The sequence below is a fragment of the Cygnus olor genome, chromosome 4, assembly GCF_009769625.2.
Source record: "Cygnus olor isolate bCygOlo1 chromosome 4, bCygOlo1.pri.v2, whole genome shotgun sequence".
NCBI lineage: Eukaryota > Metazoa > Chordata > Aves > Anseriformes > Anatidae > Cygnus > Cygnus olor.
This window is the reverse complement of record NC_049172.1, coordinates 22,599,675-22,616,635: the sequence shown is the minus strand read 5'-3', so window position 1 is coordinate 22,616,635 and position 16,961 is coordinate 22,599,675. Positions and strand designations below refer to the sequence as shown.

The window sequence follows — 16,961 nt, the reverse complement described above, 5'->3', positions numbered from 1 at the left end:
CCATGGTAAAAATCAGAACAATTTTTAAAGTAAAATTAAAGCAAAGCCTTATTTCATAATTTAAAGGTGCTATTAGGTTCAACATATTTAAAATTGCTGTTTTCTATTTTTGTTCTTCTTTGCAACTTCCAGTAACCAAGAACTTCACTTTTTAAAAATAAAAATTAATTTAATTTTAATACATCTTGTAGGTTTAATAGCTAAAAGACAGCTCAGAATACCATATGTGAAATACATTCTCCAGAGTACTATTTTGGGTCTATCCAGTAACATCTATATTTTGTGAGAAAGCTACAGGCTACAAGGGAAAGCAGTGGCTAGAAACTTTCTTCCTTTTTTTTTTTTGATTTAATTATTTTTTTTCATTAAAAAAATATAGGGAAACATTTTTAGCTTTGTTAAGCTTTAAGTGTTTACAGTGTTTACAAATAAGCATTGTTCAAACTTCTCTGGGTGCTGGGTGGCAAGTCTTTTTACTATGTTCTTTTCTCATATTATGCTTACAGCAAGATATTGATTAAATTGTGATTGCTGTACCTCTCTCTTCATAGACAGCATGAATTGCATCATGAACTCTTTATGGCTTCTTACACAGTTTTGCAGAATTATGTATATAATATTTTTATGGTATCTAAGTGTGATATACATGGGCTTCCAAAGACAACATATAACAATAATTTAAATATCAAATCTCACAAATATCACTTTCTCTCTTCCTCCTACCAATTTCAAAGTCAACATTTAAAACCTTCTTACTATCAAAGACATTTTCAGAAAACGTGACTTTCAGTTATGCAGCAATAAGGACGGTTATATTCTTCACAAATAAAGTAGTTTGATATTTTCAAACAGCAATGATAGATGCTACTTTTCATGTTAAGAGTACTTTTTTTTTTTTTCAGTTTCATGCTGTTTCACATTTATTTTCTGAGATTTTATTGGGAATGAGTTTCATATTTTTAAGATAGTAATTGGACATCATTTTTCTACAGAGGCCACGTTTTCTACAGTATACGCTATACAAGAGAGCTGTATTTATACTTGTAAAAAATGATGTAATGTTTTCCATATATTAAAAGGCAAAAAAATGCTAGCAACAATAAATATGACCATCTCATTATATAAAAATGTGAAAATGTATTACTTACACTGTAGATGATATATCCAAACCAAATATAGCTCAGGCTTATCTTAATTATCTGCACGGAAAATAATTGAAACAAGTGTGAGAAGCCATCAACACAGGTATTTCTAAGAAATCTAAGCATTTTTTTAGCATTGTGCTAGGCAATATATAGCAACTTACAAATGACACAGTTTTTTATACTTTGCATCCACTTTTTCCAAAACACCAGTCATCCATTCCCCGACTGTACCTACTACAGATAACAGTATCTATTTGAAAAGGAATTTAGCTTTACATGTATTTTAAATAAGTGATAAATATTCATATGCAAATGGCATAGTGCTATGTCATTTCCTTTTCATTTCAAATTTTCAAAAATGCTATAAAGTGACACTTAGTAGAATTTTAGGTTTCACCATAGAATTATAATTCAGGTTGAAAAGGACTTCCAGAGGCTATCTAGTCCAATGTCCTGCCCAAAACAGGTATAATGTGAGGGTGTGAAGGGCTTTGTTCTGTTGAGTTTTCAGCATCCCCACAATGCAGACTGCACAGCTCTCAGGGCAACCTGTTCCAGTATTTAACCACAGTCATGGTAATTCCACTCCCTCCCCCAGCCCCAATATCTAACTGGAATGTCTCATGTTTCTATTTGTGACTGTTACCTCTTGTCTTATCACTGTGCACCATGATAGGAGCCTAGCACCATCTTCTCTGTGTCTTCCAACCAAGTAGTTGTACATAAGCAATAAGGTCTTCCCTCAGCTTTCTGCTGAACAGACCCTATTCTCTCAGTCTCTCCTTATACACTGTGCTTTCCAGGCCCCTGATCATCCTGTTGGCCTTCTTCCAGAGTCACTCAGTAGTATGCCAATATCCTTCATGTACTAGGGAGTCCAGAACAGGACCTAGTACTCCAGGCGCTGTTTTATAAGTGACAAGTCAAGGGGAAGAATCATTTTTCTGGCTGCCCACACTCTTAGTAATATGGACCAGGATGGAGTTGGCCTACACTTCACCAGCATGACTGCTGGCTCATGTTCAACTCATTCACTGGGAGCCCCAGTGCCTTCTCTGCAGAGCTGCTTGCCCCCATCAAGCAGCTGTGGCCTGTCCCGTCTTGTTGCATGTGGTGTTTCCATTCCAGATGTAAGACCTTGCACTTGCTCCTGTTGCACTCCATGAGGTCAGCCTCTGGCCTGCTCAGGTTCCTCGAAATAGCAGCCCTGCCATCCAGTGTGCTGACTGCTCCCCCAGTTTGGTGTCACCCGCAAACAGGATAAGAGCTCTTTCTGTCATCCAGACTGATAATGATGGCATTAAAGGACTGGCTGCCAGCCAGGCTGTGCACCACTGGTAATAACTCTGTGAGCCTGGCAGTCCAGCTAATTTTCCATCCAGCTTTTCGTCCACTTGTCCAGCCCATTTCTCACCAGTTTGGTGATAAGGAGAGTATCTCTAAGGTAGATAAGACTATCGCAAAGGTAGATAAGAGCACCTACTATCTTCCCGATGTCCTCAGTGCCTGTCACCTCATCACAGAGAGCAATGCAGTTGATCAGGCACAATCTGCCCATGCTTGCTGCTTGGATAAGAAATGGCTTCTTAAGAAGAAAATCCCAAGATCTGGATCTTTGCAAGGACTGAGTTGAAGCTGACTGGCCTGTAGTTCTCTGGGTTCTGCTTCTTGCTTGTCTTGAGGATGGGTGTGATGGCTGCCTCCGCAAGTCATCAGGACCCTGCCCTGATGGCCATGGCTTTTCAAAGACCATAGCAGCCCTGCAGTAACAGCTGCCAGCTTCCTCTCCTGTGGGTACTGCTTCAGGCCTGCAGACTCCCATAGGCAGCTCATGGACTCAGGTCAAGCCTTACCAGTGAAAAGAGAGGGGAAAAAAAAGCCTGGAGTACCTCAGCTTTTTTGCTTACCACTTGCCACTAGGCCCCCTGCTCCACACAGCCTCCCCACCTTCGCCTCAGAGCGCTCTGCAGGTGGGATGGCAGTGGTGCAGTGATGGGCCGCCACGCCTACAGCCAGGCTGTGCTCCCACAGCAGCGGTGACATGCAGCCCCAGTGACAGCCCGGTGACAGCCCGGTGACAGCCAGGCCTGGCCACGTCTCCTCTCTTGGGGCCAGGAGCCCACCAAAAGCATGGGGGTCAGCAGCGGGAGCAGCGCTGGGTGACCCTGCCACAACATGGCGGCTGCCAGCTAATGGCACGGCAGGAAAAGCATGTGGTGACCTTGTGAGCCCTGTGAGGGGGTTTCGGCCCAGCCGCTTTGCCCACGGGATTATTTGTCACCCTGTGAGTGCTGGCAGAGCTGTTTGTGCACCTTGTTTTTCTTGTCGGGGTTTAGCACTCTCTTAAGAAGCAGGGACGTTTTCAGAAATACTTTGTAGGCCCTGTGCTAAGGCATAAATTGTGCATAGAGGGGAGAGGTTCACGAGAGGCCATGTGGGGCCTGCCGCCATTGTCTGCGGGAAGAGGAGCCAGGCTGAGGGAGAAAAATGCAGCATGTGTGGAAAGAAGGGAGAGAGGTGAGTCCTCACTGGAAAGGTTTTAGGAAATAGTAAAGGGTTTCAGGCAGGTTAACATTTTGCTTTGGAAAGAGAAATAAAGGAGAAGTTAACAAAGCCCACATTTGGAAAGGGAAGAGGTTCGTTCTTTCTTTCTTTCTTTCTTTCTTTTTTTTTTTTTTTTTGACGTTCTTCTTTATTTATTAATTTAACTGTGAACTTTGTGAGGGATGTCGGGTAAAAGCCCAGGGATGTGCTGCTGGAAGATAAGAAGAATAAAGCAAAAAGGGAGACCAGAATGAGCAGATAATTTTCTGACGCTGTTTTGATAGATCTACCTTATCTGGGATGCTATTATCATGGCATTACAGGGCTGAACTACTTTTCTTAGGGTCATTTTGTATGTTAAGGGTGGGGTGTAACAGAGTAGAGATGGCAGAGAAAGTCTTAATAAAAAAAAGGATCTAGGGCTTACGATGAGATACAGGTGTTAATGTAGTCTTCTTGCTAGGGATAGCTGGTATTTCTCACTGTTTTTATATGCCAAGAAGACTAATGTTCCAAGGCCTCCTTTAACCAGAAGACTGTGTGTGTGTGGGGGGAATGGAATTCAGAGCATTCTTCTTGTGTTAAACTTCCTTTATGCAGTGAACTATATTTTTGCTCTTAATCCTGCACTCACTAGAAGTATACAGTAAACACTAAAGTTTACAGAAAGTTGTAGCCCCTTATTTCCATCCTAATATTAAAGAAAGCACATACAGCTGGTAGGAGAGGAACAAGGAACCAGAAGGTCAAAACTGAGCTAGAATGGCAAAGTAGCAGAAGAAATGCAGAAGACAAAGACAAAAAATCGTTTATTCATTGTAATTCATTAACTTGCAGGAGTTAGCCAGATCAGTCCCACGTCCTCCACTGATTCCTGTGACAGGGTAAAGGAACACCAAACAATGTGATCCTAGGAATTTCAGTTTAAGTGGATCAAGTGAGGGATAGGCTGTCAGGGAAGTCTTTGCACACACATGCACACATACATGTGTTTAACTGAGACCTGCCTGAGTTATCTCCCCAGTGAGGTGGCACAGCTGCACCTGGGCAAATGTGACACTTGATCTGAGTGGCCTTAGATTCATCTGTTTTTGCCTTCTGTGTTCTTACCTTTAAGTAGGAGATTACCAGAAATCTGATGAATACACTGTACCTCTCTACTTAAAGAACTTGGCCCAGTAGCTGTTGCAGATTTCCCAAAGTAGGAGCATCCATTTTACCAATCATTTGTATTAAAAAACAAAACCAAACAACAACAAAAAAAAGCCAACAACACCATAGCATTTTGTTTTCTAGGCATACTGAAAAAATAGGAAAACCCATTCTGTGCATGAAAATTACTGCATGTTAAAGAACTAAACGTATTTTTACTCAGAAGAAATCTTAACTGAAAGGTCAGAGGAAATGATGGGAAAAATCCATGTGCAGTTGCATCACATCTTAAAAATAAAACATAAGCAATTAATAACTTATTCCATGTTCCATTAGTCTCTGTGTGGGGTAAATACTGTATAGAAAGTAGTAGAAAATTAAGAGCCTGCTATTGGAATTTAGGATGAGCAGTACTTTAGAATAATCAGGGCAAATCATCTAACTGCAAGGCTATATCAATGAGAAACAAAGAATTGTCTTTGTTCAGGTCTTGATTTTTTGTAGAGACAATTGCCTGTATGAATTATGAAGCCAAAAGATATGCACACCTGAAAAAAAAAAAAAAATCTACAAGGTATGTAGTATCAACATATTTGAGAACTTAAGGATGGTGAAATTTCAAAAGCTCAGAAGGTAGCTGACAGAGTGCCCTGAAGAAGCATGCAAAGAATTGTACATATTAACTGAATTTCTATGAGGGACCTTAAATTATCAGACTGTTCTTTCTAAGCATCTGTAAGAGATGGTGAGCATGAACAACCAGCAGAGATTTTAAGGGAACAAATCAGACTCATCCTATCTCTCAAAAATATTGCAGCAAGCCTTAAGGCATAGAAGAGAGTTGATACAACTTGGATTTAGTAAACTGCATTTATGATAATCTCACACAGCATTCTCTTACGCAAGTTAGGAACCTGTGGTCTAGATGAGACAGGTCTAAAGTTAGTGTACAAGTACTGGGGAAAAAAAAAAGTGTTCATCATTTACTCACAGTCACTCTTTTTCCAGTAACTGGACAAAAAAAAAAAAAAAAAAAAAAAAAGTGGAATTCTTTAAGAATTAGGTCTTGGACTATTCAATAACCTTATGTAGCAGAATAGACTCTTTTCTTGCTGCAGTCAGAAGACAGAATTCACATTCAAAATAATTATAATAAATGCCATAAACAACAGAAAATAATAGACATGTAGTTTGGCAAGAACAAGCACAGACACTAAGTAGGAATACTTAACTCCATGAATACAGGATGAGGAATCACCTCTAATTCTTTAGGAAAGAATATGGGGACAGTGTATTTGCCATGCCATTCTGTTACATGTGTAGCCAGTTCCAGACTTTTTGCTTCCTTACGCAAGTGTTTGCCCGTCTTTCCTATCAGCTGCAGCAGAGCTCAAGAGGTGTTAAAATGCCTGGCAGACATCCTTTGGCAAATCTGAAAACATTTCATGCCTCCGTCACCCTTCACGAATTGAGGCATAGCATACTAATTTCTACCTACCCACTTACAGGGTTGATAATCTGTAGCAGATGCACAAGGGATAAACTATCTGAAACTGCTAAACCTATATTCATGGATCTTGAGGAGCCTAATGTGTAAGCATGCACAGCTTGTAGACCCAAGTTGTCTATCATTTAAGACAAAAAACTCCACCAAAATACAATGTATGTACATACTGATAATTCATCAGATTATTAAAGGTATACAATAAAGACGTAGAAACATGTTTCTTTAGCCTGTGAAATCAAAACGACTGTAGGTATATATGAAATTGTTGCCAAGGAGATCAGCATAAACTGTTCACTGTCTCCAATTTAGATATGACAAGAAGTAGTGGGTTTAATTTGCAGCAAAGCTTGGATGCAAGACATGAGAAAAAGTCTTTGAAAAGTAAGAATGATTAACTGCAGGACTGGATTGTTCATTTGGAGGATATTCCAGATTTGAAACCTTGAGCATTGACTACACCTATTTAAAGAGAGATTGGACAGGCATTTGCCAGTACCGGTCTAGGTCTGAAGCAAGGTCCAGCTGAACCCTGCTTCCTGTAAGAAATGCTAGGACATGTAAACATGCCCACTTTATGCCTATTACTTCTTAAGTCATCTTTTTAGAATTCTGCCAAGTATATAAATAGGAACCAGGAGAAGGAGTAGAAGGTTCTTCTCTTTCTGCTGAAAGACCAAATGAGAATTATGAATCAACTCTACTGTTAAAATAAAGACAACTATTTATTTTGCATATTCTGTATACTACAGGTGTTCTTCATGTTGAATGAAAAGCTATTTGCACTGTTTTGGAAGGCTGGGCCATTTCCCTCTGTGTTCATTATGTTTCTGCTCTTAGACCACCAAATGGCTGTTCAGGTGTAACAAAAACACCTGTTTAAATCTACTTGCCAGCCATGAGACTGAAGAACTCTAGAATCATTTGGGTACCTCAGAATTACATGAGGACAAAGCTAAAACTCTTGTCTTCTATAATGTGGTAATTCCATATTGATAAAGTAGAGTCTGGACTTTGCAAAAAAATATTGCTCAGCATATCCTTTGTTTGTTTGTTTCTAATGATTTGGTTTATGGTATATTCTGTATTTGATTGTACTTATTCTGTACGTGTTATTTCCTAGGTGTGTCTCCAGAAAAACAAAAAATTAATTACAGGATCAGAATACACTCTGGATTTTCTTCCCATGTGCAGACTACACCTGAAGTGTTGAATTCACGTACAGCAACACCTTCCTGTAAGTAGACTCTATCAGTGTGAAACACATTGTATAAAATTTTGTTGGGTTCCTGTGTAATTCAGTACTCAATGAAGAAAATGGCTAATTCAATATTCAACCTAAGAAGCACTGCCATATATTGATGTGTGCACAAAATATTGAAAGAATAGTGAGAAGGATTAAAACATCTTCTGACAGATGTTTCCCGCCTGTCTTTTCTGAAATTCAAACTGAGAAAGGAAAATCGAGAGTCAGATGGTATTATCAAGTTTTCAGAAGTGGTAACTCTGTACACTATATATGGGACATGTATCAATGAAATCACAAGGCAAGAATAAGAAGAAATAGAATTATGACATGAAGGACCTATAAGGGGATCAGTATTTACTTTCTTGCTTATGACCTTCTCTCTGTTTCGCTAAGATTAACAACCGATTATAATCTCTTCCACATTTAAAATAATTACTGTTAAATAGCAGAGATTTGCAACATCAGTACTAACATTTATATCAAGGAACACAGAAAGATAATTCTGAGATGGTCAGAATGGTAGTCAGAGCGTCTGTTGTGATTGGTAAAGTGACTATTGAATATTTTTAGACCTGAACTTTACTGAACTGAACCAGTACAAGCTGACATATAAACCTCATTATTATAGGAACAAATGGGTATTTTGAAGTACTTGGAATTTGCAAAGTATTCAGGCAAGGTGTTTGAGTTGGCATACTAGTTTTCTGGATTCAGAGTTATAAATTTTGCCTACAAAATAACACTATAGAAGTTTTGTGATTTATTAACTAATAAGAATGTAAGGGAATGTTGTACTGGTTTATTTGATAGACTATCATTTTTATATGGTTGAAATGTGTAGACTTGCAAATTCTCCTGGATGATAAAAATATAATGCGTTGATTGGGGGATAATATACCTATATTTTTTAGAAGTTTAACTTCTTGAAATCATTGAAATTCAGACATTGATGTTAACTGGAATATTCAGTGCAAAGTAACTGAAACAGGTATTTAAAAGAAATAAGAATTCTTACTGTATTGGGCATTTGACACAGGGTCAAATAGATCAGTGTAATTTCTGCACTTTATTTTTTGTCATAAAATACCTGCATCTACTGAAAAAGTCTCTTAAATATGCAGTAGTACTGTAAGTCACTTTGTATTATTTTTTGCTTAAAGTTGACTTTTCAGAGGAATCTGGGGATTGTAGTTTGCCATCTGTTGCTTTAACTCTGCATTTTTACTACATTGGATGGATAGGCTTTTCAGCCTGGCTTCATGATTTGGAAATAGGAAGCTATGCTTAGGAGATCAGGCAGTGTAAGGATATATCAGTGTTCATTTGTTTATATCTTCACTCATTTTATTTGAACCTTCTTGAAGAGGGCAGATTTGGAAAGAGAGGGAAAGGTCTCAGTAGTATGTTTCTACAACTTCTATGAAAATGAATGGCTGACTGGAGGAGAGAGACAATCACATACTGACTGAATGTCTACAGCGTTCAACTGTATGGTAATACAGTTTGATTATTCAAACTATATTAGACAGTGGAGAATACAGAGGAGGGTAAAATGTTTCAGGTGTCGCTATTATGGGAAAGATGTCAGACATCTTAACACTTTTTTTACATACTAAAAACATTCAAACACCAGTTGTAGATTTGTCAGAAACAAAGTTTCATGCTTAGTGAAAATTCTTGATTCTAATGGCTAGTGTCAGTGTTCTGCTAAGCACTGTTTGCAAACCTTTTCAGCTTGGATAGTCAAAAGCTGATGACCCTGGATGAATGCTGATGCTCTTTATAGGTATGTGGAGTTGCAGAGGGAGGAACTGAATTCCATAAAATCTCTGAGTGCAGTCAAGTGAATCAAGGGTTTGCCTCCTTTGTTCTGAACTTTCTGTTTGTTGTCCTAGGTACGTTTGTAATTCTTTTGCATGCGGTATTTTTTAATGGCAAAGCTGTTTTTCAGTAGTAACCATTTGTGCGTATGAAATAATTGAAGTTCACACAATAAAGCATAGTTCAATTTACTTGAACATGTAAATTGGCTCATTTATGAGTCACTTGTGCATGACTGGTACAGCGGTATTCCACATGATAAGTTAGGAAGCTTACAGTAATTGACGTATAATAATATTGAAACAGATTGTTCAATACATTTATTTCTTTACAAAAAGTGATCGATTTTAATTTGTCAACTTCTGTTCTGTTCTCTCATTGAACTGAAAGTATACATATTAAAATAGCAGTGACTGTGAAGTCTGGTGAGTTAAAATTTGATCATTTCTTTTGTCAAAGAAACAAATCATGAGATTAACTTCAGAGTCATTGTTAAATTTAAAGTGCAAGGTAGTGGGAACACAAAAAAATGCTTTATGATGAGTTTTTGTCAATCTGTATAATTTTTCAGTTAAGCAGTCATAAATCAAGGAATATTGTATTTTTTGAGGCTCATTAAAGAGACATTATACATTAGAATAGTGAGGCAGTCAGCATAATGAAATGATGAATGCCTATAACTATCTGTATGTAAATGATGTGAGACAGATTTGCTGGCGCTACAGAGGAGAATAACAATCTATTTGACAGTTCCCTGTAGGTGCTACTTCTGGATACAAGTGACAGATGTTAAATGTAAACCTCTTCAATAGCAAGCACTTATTAGCACTCAGTGGGGAAAAAATGGCAATATAGAATAAGACAAATAGCAGATAATGCCATTTAAATAACTTTGTTCTTACAAAGCTTTATTGCCGATGTGTTAAAAGTCTGGGAGGTTGGTTTTCTTGTTTGTTTTCATTGACAAAGATAAGGTGTTTAAGCGAACCTTTTGGAATTTAGAAAATTATCATTTGAAACATTTAAGAAAATTCACTCGCTATGATGGGAACTGCTGGTGGAAAATGTATGTATGACTCCTTTCTTGAACAATCTTTTTTTTTTTTAACATTATTTGGTAAATATTTATCAAAACATTATTATCTGTGATAAATGTCACTATTGTGTTTATTTGCTGCTGTTGCTTAATTTACAAAATTAGTTTCAGTTGTTTCCAATTTTAATTTTTTTTTCCATTATAGCATGGAAGACTGTCAGCTCTGTAAGTTTTATACTAAAAGGGCAGAAGAAGTTAATGAAACCAAGCAAGCAGTGACAAATAATTGTTAGGAAGTCTTATGTTTTTATTTCTCGGCCATTTGTGTCAGGCCTAGCCTGAGATGTTACTCCTAGAAGTATAAAATATTAACATGTGTGAGATTCACATCTCAATAATAATCTAACTCTTCAACAGAGATCAGCTTTCAAGTAGTTCAGGAGACTATCAAAAACACCTGATTTATCTCTTATCCTACTTTGTAGTAGATTAGGTTAGGGATTTATATTTCTTTAAAGTATGAATCTAGACACATGAATTGATTTTTTTCAAATTGTCAAAGCTTACTTTAAAGCTTTTTCTTATTTATTTATTTATTTTTTTAGATAGCCTGTCTGTAATATTTTTTTTTCCTATCTGCCAAGCAGACTACTGCTGGAAAGGGTAGAGATTAAGCAACACTAACAGCAATGCCATGTGCCCGTGGTTAGATTCCATACCGCATTATGTCTTCCGGTATTCTGAAATCTGTGACACTATTTGTGCTTTCTCTTTGTTATCTTTTGTCAACTGTTAAATCTACCTTGTGTTGCTTGCACTAAATCTCTTGGGAACTTTGAGTTTCACTGCACCAATGCAGTTTGTAATCCCCTTTCATGGTATCAAATTATCAGCCACATATGCACTGTGTCTGACTTACTGGACGTATTTATTGTTCCCCTGGCTATTGTGCTTGCTAATTTGTTTCTTTATTGCTTTGCCTTGAGTTAGGGAATATTCATCCTCAGTTCTCTGAATTCTTAAAAGAACAGCTAAAGTTCATTCCGATGTACTTTTTTGCCGTGACTTCTCACTGTTGCAATTCAAATCTACTACCAATTTAGCAACTTAGTTTATCAAGAGGTCATTCTCATGTAGATCCTGATTTATGTTCATGTAGAACAGCAGCAGGTTCAAGAGTGTAGGTTGTGAATATAATGTCAGTGTGGAAAGGAGAGTAAAGACAGATTTTAAGAGAGTATTTAAGCAATATTCCATGACTGTAACAGCCTCCTTGCATAGCCAGTTTTTGGATGTAATAAGCAGCTTGTAAGTCCAAGAAATGTCTTTAGAATCTATTAGCCAAGCATCCTTAAATGAAGACAGGGCTTTAAACTATTTTATCTCATTCTGTCTGCAACACAATAGAGTTGCAAACAAGACACAGTCAGTTACAGAAGAATGAAGAGTTTCTTATGCATGTAATGGCTTGACATTTGCTCTCATTCCTTTGCCGTTCTCAAATATTCTATAGTCTCTCATATACAACCCACGACAGGTTTTTTAAAAACTGCCTTGACTATGTCGTTGATCTGAAATATTTTGAAGAAAGTGAAAAAGTAAAAACAGAGAGAAGGAAGGAAGGAAGAAGGGGATGAAGGAAGGAAGTAGCATTGTCTTTACCATGCTGTATCTGCAAAGTGGTAAAGAGTTTTTCAGGTGATAGTAGGGTGTTCGCTGCAGTTAGTGAATAAGCTAGTATTTGTGAACTGGGGAGAGTGTTATAAAATTGCATTTCCCAAAGAGAAGAGGTGTGATGGAGATAAATTCCTTCGACTAGAATGGCAGGCAGTTCCTGGAAAAGTATTTTCTTCTTGTATTTTATATTGTGATTCTAATAAAATAGAGTGCCTTCGCTGGGAAGGCCTCATGGTGCTGTATCAGCATGGCCCAGACTCAACAGACTTTGTTTAATTTTCTCTAAGCTCATTGCAATTTTACAAAGTACAGTACCTGTTAAAGTTGGATCTTGTAGCAGTTAAGGGAGTCTAGGGGGAGGTAATTCTACCACTTCAAAGAACAGGATTTCTAGTAGTTCTAAGTTCAGTAGTTCTAAGAAGGTATGGCAGTATCATGTTTTGTCATCACCAGATTGCATTTGTCAGAGGTCTGCCATGATCTCAGGAAGGTGATTTGCTGGTTCTGTGACAGATCAACAAAACTGGGCTGTGTGCTATACCTTAAAAAAATTACAATCACTTCCACATATTCGATGAAAGCCTCCTAGAAATATGTCTCTTTTGGGCATTCTTATACTACAGAATGGAAGAAACAATGCAGCCTTTTTCTTTCAACCACTTAGAGCTTCTGTGATCCCAAACATGGTAATTGAGATCAGAGATGACTGCATCTGAAATTATATTGCATCCCTTCTTCTGAGGTCACCCCTATATGGTCCTGTATGTTCCAACATGATGCTCTGAAAATCACTGGAAAGCAGAATTTTACTGGTGTCCTTAATTGTATGACTACAAATCACAGAATATACAAAGTACTGAATTAGAAGTCAGAATTTGCTTTAGTCTTATTTCATATTTTTTTTTAATGTGTGTTTTTAAAGCACAAAGACTGTATTTAAAAATAAGAGAACCATATAAAAATTCTTGAAGTGGAATAAATCTGCATTCAGATGATGGATTTAAGTGTGTAGTTAGGAGACATCAAGCCACACCTCCCAGAAGAAAGATAAAAAAAATGTATAATTATTCCATGAGCCTTGTCTGAACAGACACTAAGTAATTTAGGAGTCTGGGGTGGAGAAATGTGTGTCTTCATTAGGATCACAGTTATTGGGAAGAAATACAGGAGCTTAGGTACTTTCTATTTTTTATACAGAAGTCATTACATCTGTAAAAGAATTTTCAGATTACAAGGAGCTTTTGGGGAATATGGAATACAAGTGGTGTTTCTGTTTTAAATACAAACGAGTACATTACATTTTATTTCTATTTTAAAAGACTAAATTTATTTGATGCTTTAATGGTTATACGTTATTCACGAATTCTGAGTATATACTTTATAGACACATAATTATACACTATATGGACTATATAAATACAGTACCTAAACACACACCAAGTATTCACTGTATGTGCATATCTATAAATGTAGACTAAACACACACTAAATAACTATACACTTCATTTTTTTTTTATTTGTAAGAAAACAATTAACCACAAGTTAATAATTTACAACATAATGTAATTGCCTCTAGTACTTTGAAAAAAATCCTTTGAAACGACTTAATGAACTTCTTTGGCTAATCAGAAAGCCTACTGAAACATAAATGTTTCATCGCCTCATTACTTCTGCTTAGTGTAAATAATAAATTAAATACAGTGACATCTATGTAAACAACTGAGAAATTATTTCTTTCAAATATTTTAAGTCACATCACCAAAGAGAAATCATACTAAAGAAAATTAAAATGACAATGCCTGTATGTGGTAGGTTGAGAGTTTTACTGTGCTGTCATATATTTTAAAATAAATTCATTTCCTGGTTGTACAAGAGTACTTGAATAATTGCTATCTAAGCTTAATATCATTATCTTTTTATTTTATTTTTTTCATTTATTTATGGGTTAAAGCTGACTGGTAGTCTACAAATAGTTAGAAGTCTAATTTTGACTCAAATGCCTTTATTGGCTGCATGTATTTGAATTTATGACTTCATTAATTGAAAAAAAAAAAGGTTAAAATCTCTTAAATGTGTTTTCTCTTAAAGAATCTTTTTGCATAATGTAATAAGGAGGTGCTATAGGACTCACCTAACTATTTCAGCTATTATTTTAAAGAGCTGGACAGCACATTTAAAAAATATCGAATGATAATCATATGAGCTGAGTTCTGCTGTATAAATGTGCCAGGAGAGTAGAAAATTAAAATGGTAATATTTTACATTATATATTTCCAGTAATCAAATAGTTAAAGCTGTTGTAATTTGTAATTCATTGCAGTGACAACATTTTTACAGAAATAATAATTTGATTAACCAAAATGTTAACAAAAGCAAAATGCGTGTGGATTACTCAAGTAGAAAAATTAGAAAAGTCTTACGAGCCAGTTCCAGGAATGTTAGCCTCTCTTCAGCTTTTATGAAGGCATTCAGACTGAACCAAAAACCCAGTCTTCGTAAGTGATGTCAAAAGAAAGAATGGGTAAAAGGAAGGGGGGTTGAAAACCATATACTTAGGCAACCTGTTTGAAAGTTTTACTGGATAACTTATTGATTTGGTTATTTGCATTAAGTATCACACTGATTCACAAATATGAATCTGTGTATGTATCTGCTTTTACATAGTGTGTGTGTGGTTTTCAAAATCTGGATTTAGAATTTGTTGTTAGATTAAACTGAAGGAAAAAAATCATATGTATTCAGCAAAAGATCCTAGTCGTGCAATTCTATCCAGTTGAAAGGGGCTTAAAATTTACACATCAATCTAGAAGAGAGCTCTCCTTGAGCAAAAGGCTGAAAACTGTTCTCCAGTCCTTCTGACATACAAGTATAATTTAATGGTAACAATGAAAGGAGACTCAGAAGGATTTGTTACTTCACTGATGCTTTCAAAATTTGATAGCCCAGCAGCAAGAGCTACCATAGCTGTCATTCTCTACTATTTGTCAGTCTGTACTTTGTCTTCTTTCATAAGCAGGCTACAATTTTAGAACTTTATTGCCAAATAAGGACTGAAAGTCAAGGCAAGACTATGGAAAAAGTATGGAAATAAGTGATGGCATTATCTTAATACATTTTGAGATTTCAAGATATATATATATATATGTATTTATATATATATATATACACATATCTTGAAATCTCAAAAATATGTATATTTAGTAGTCTCAAACAGTCCTTTGTTTTCCATTTTGAGATATAGCAGAACTTTTCCAAAGTGGCTTTTTGGAGAAAACAGACAAAAATAGACTTATGACTGGTGTTGAAAATGCTGTGGGCTGAGCAATTGGACTGCCGCATATTCTAAGTTTTCTCTTTAGCCGTTGTAAAATTTTGACATTCAAAACTGAGGCTGAAGGTGAAGGATTATAGAGGAGACAGAAAGTAAAATTGTAACTAAATACAAAATAACAGTAGAAAAGAATAAACAATAGGAAAAGTACAACTCTGGACACTATTGAAGAGGGTGAGATGAAAGAATGCTTGAAAGAGAGGAAGATAATGAGAATTTTTTTTCCCATCTTAATTTTAGAGACTGCCATAACCTGAGGGAAACTGTTTGACATTGCAAAGCAGAAGCAATTATCTATTTTACTGAAGCGATTTCCACCTGAAAGGGATGGAAATTAGAAAATGGAAAGATGAAAAAAGTGGCTTAGGAATACTGTACTAGAGAGTATGTATTTAAAGTCTAGTAAATCTAGATGACATGCATCATTTGGTACCAACAGTTGCACAAATAACATAATTTAGTGAAAAATATGTGCACATACAGTTAGATATATAGATGTATGTATTTTTATGTCCATCTATATGCATCTGTATATACATCTATTTCTGTAGCTGCATATGTTTTATCAGGTACTGTACACATCACTGGTAACTGAGTTCCATTACTTACATTCTTTTTCAGGTGAACTTTCTCTGCCAAAATTTTAATAAAGTTTTCCTCTTCACAATTGCAGTTTGCCATTATATTTGAGTGATAAACTTCTAATAGTCCTTTTGCAGCATAAGTGCTTGCTTAGTAGCCTAGAATACCTCACATTTTTCCCCTTTTATCTAGTGCACCTGGTAAAGCTATGTTGAATAAATGTGTAGGATTGGGAGGGGGACAGGAAGGAAAGAAGGAAAAATATCTTAGATTAAAATGAAAAATGTAGCCTTTTTAATTCTGAAATGAATAAAATTAGCCTTTTTTAGTCTAATAAGTAATATTCTACTTGGTACAACATGATAGAGTTTGCACATTCTTTTAAGAAATGCAAATCCTGGGATTACCATTGCTTTAAAACAAAAACTTCATTTCTGACTCTTCCTGGATTGTCTCCTACTGGAGACAGAAGAATTGATGGATTGTTCTCCTTCTGCTCTGAAAAGCAAAACAAAGCAGAATGAAAAACCCAATCAGCATCATAAGTAACTGGGAAGAAAAGACTGAAAGAATGTAATCCAAGATAAAATTTCTTTCTGTCAGTGAAATTCTCTATCGGTGTCAAATCACTGTTGTGTCATATTTTTATTGCTGAGCTGATAATATGTGATTATTTGAATAGGCTGCTCAGACCTGATGACTAGAAACTCAGGACAGAGTATTTCTAGCTATGACAAAGGTTGCCTAAGTCTTTGCTTCTGTTTCCTTACAGACAGGTTTTAAGCATTATTATTTCTTCATTTCACAAGTTCATTGATAGAGTTTGCTTTCTTAAACATTCCTTTCCTCCTAAATATAATTGTTTTTAGGAAATCTAGTAGAAAATAGAAATCCTAATTTCTGCTTCATGGCCAAAGACA

At 36.2% G+C, this 16,961-nt stretch overlaps 1 protein-coding gene across 1 annotated transcript in view; it reads left to right on the top strand.

The window, feature by feature from the left end:
* TENM3 (teneurin transmembrane protein 3) overlaps positions 1–16,961 on the top strand; it is a 1,331,063-nt gene that overhangs the window by 47,080 nt on the left and 1,267,022 nt on the right. The window contains 1 exon segment of the mRNA XM_040554455.1: positions 7,469–7,582. The gene's annotated coding sequence lies outside the window, so the exon portion shown is untranslated.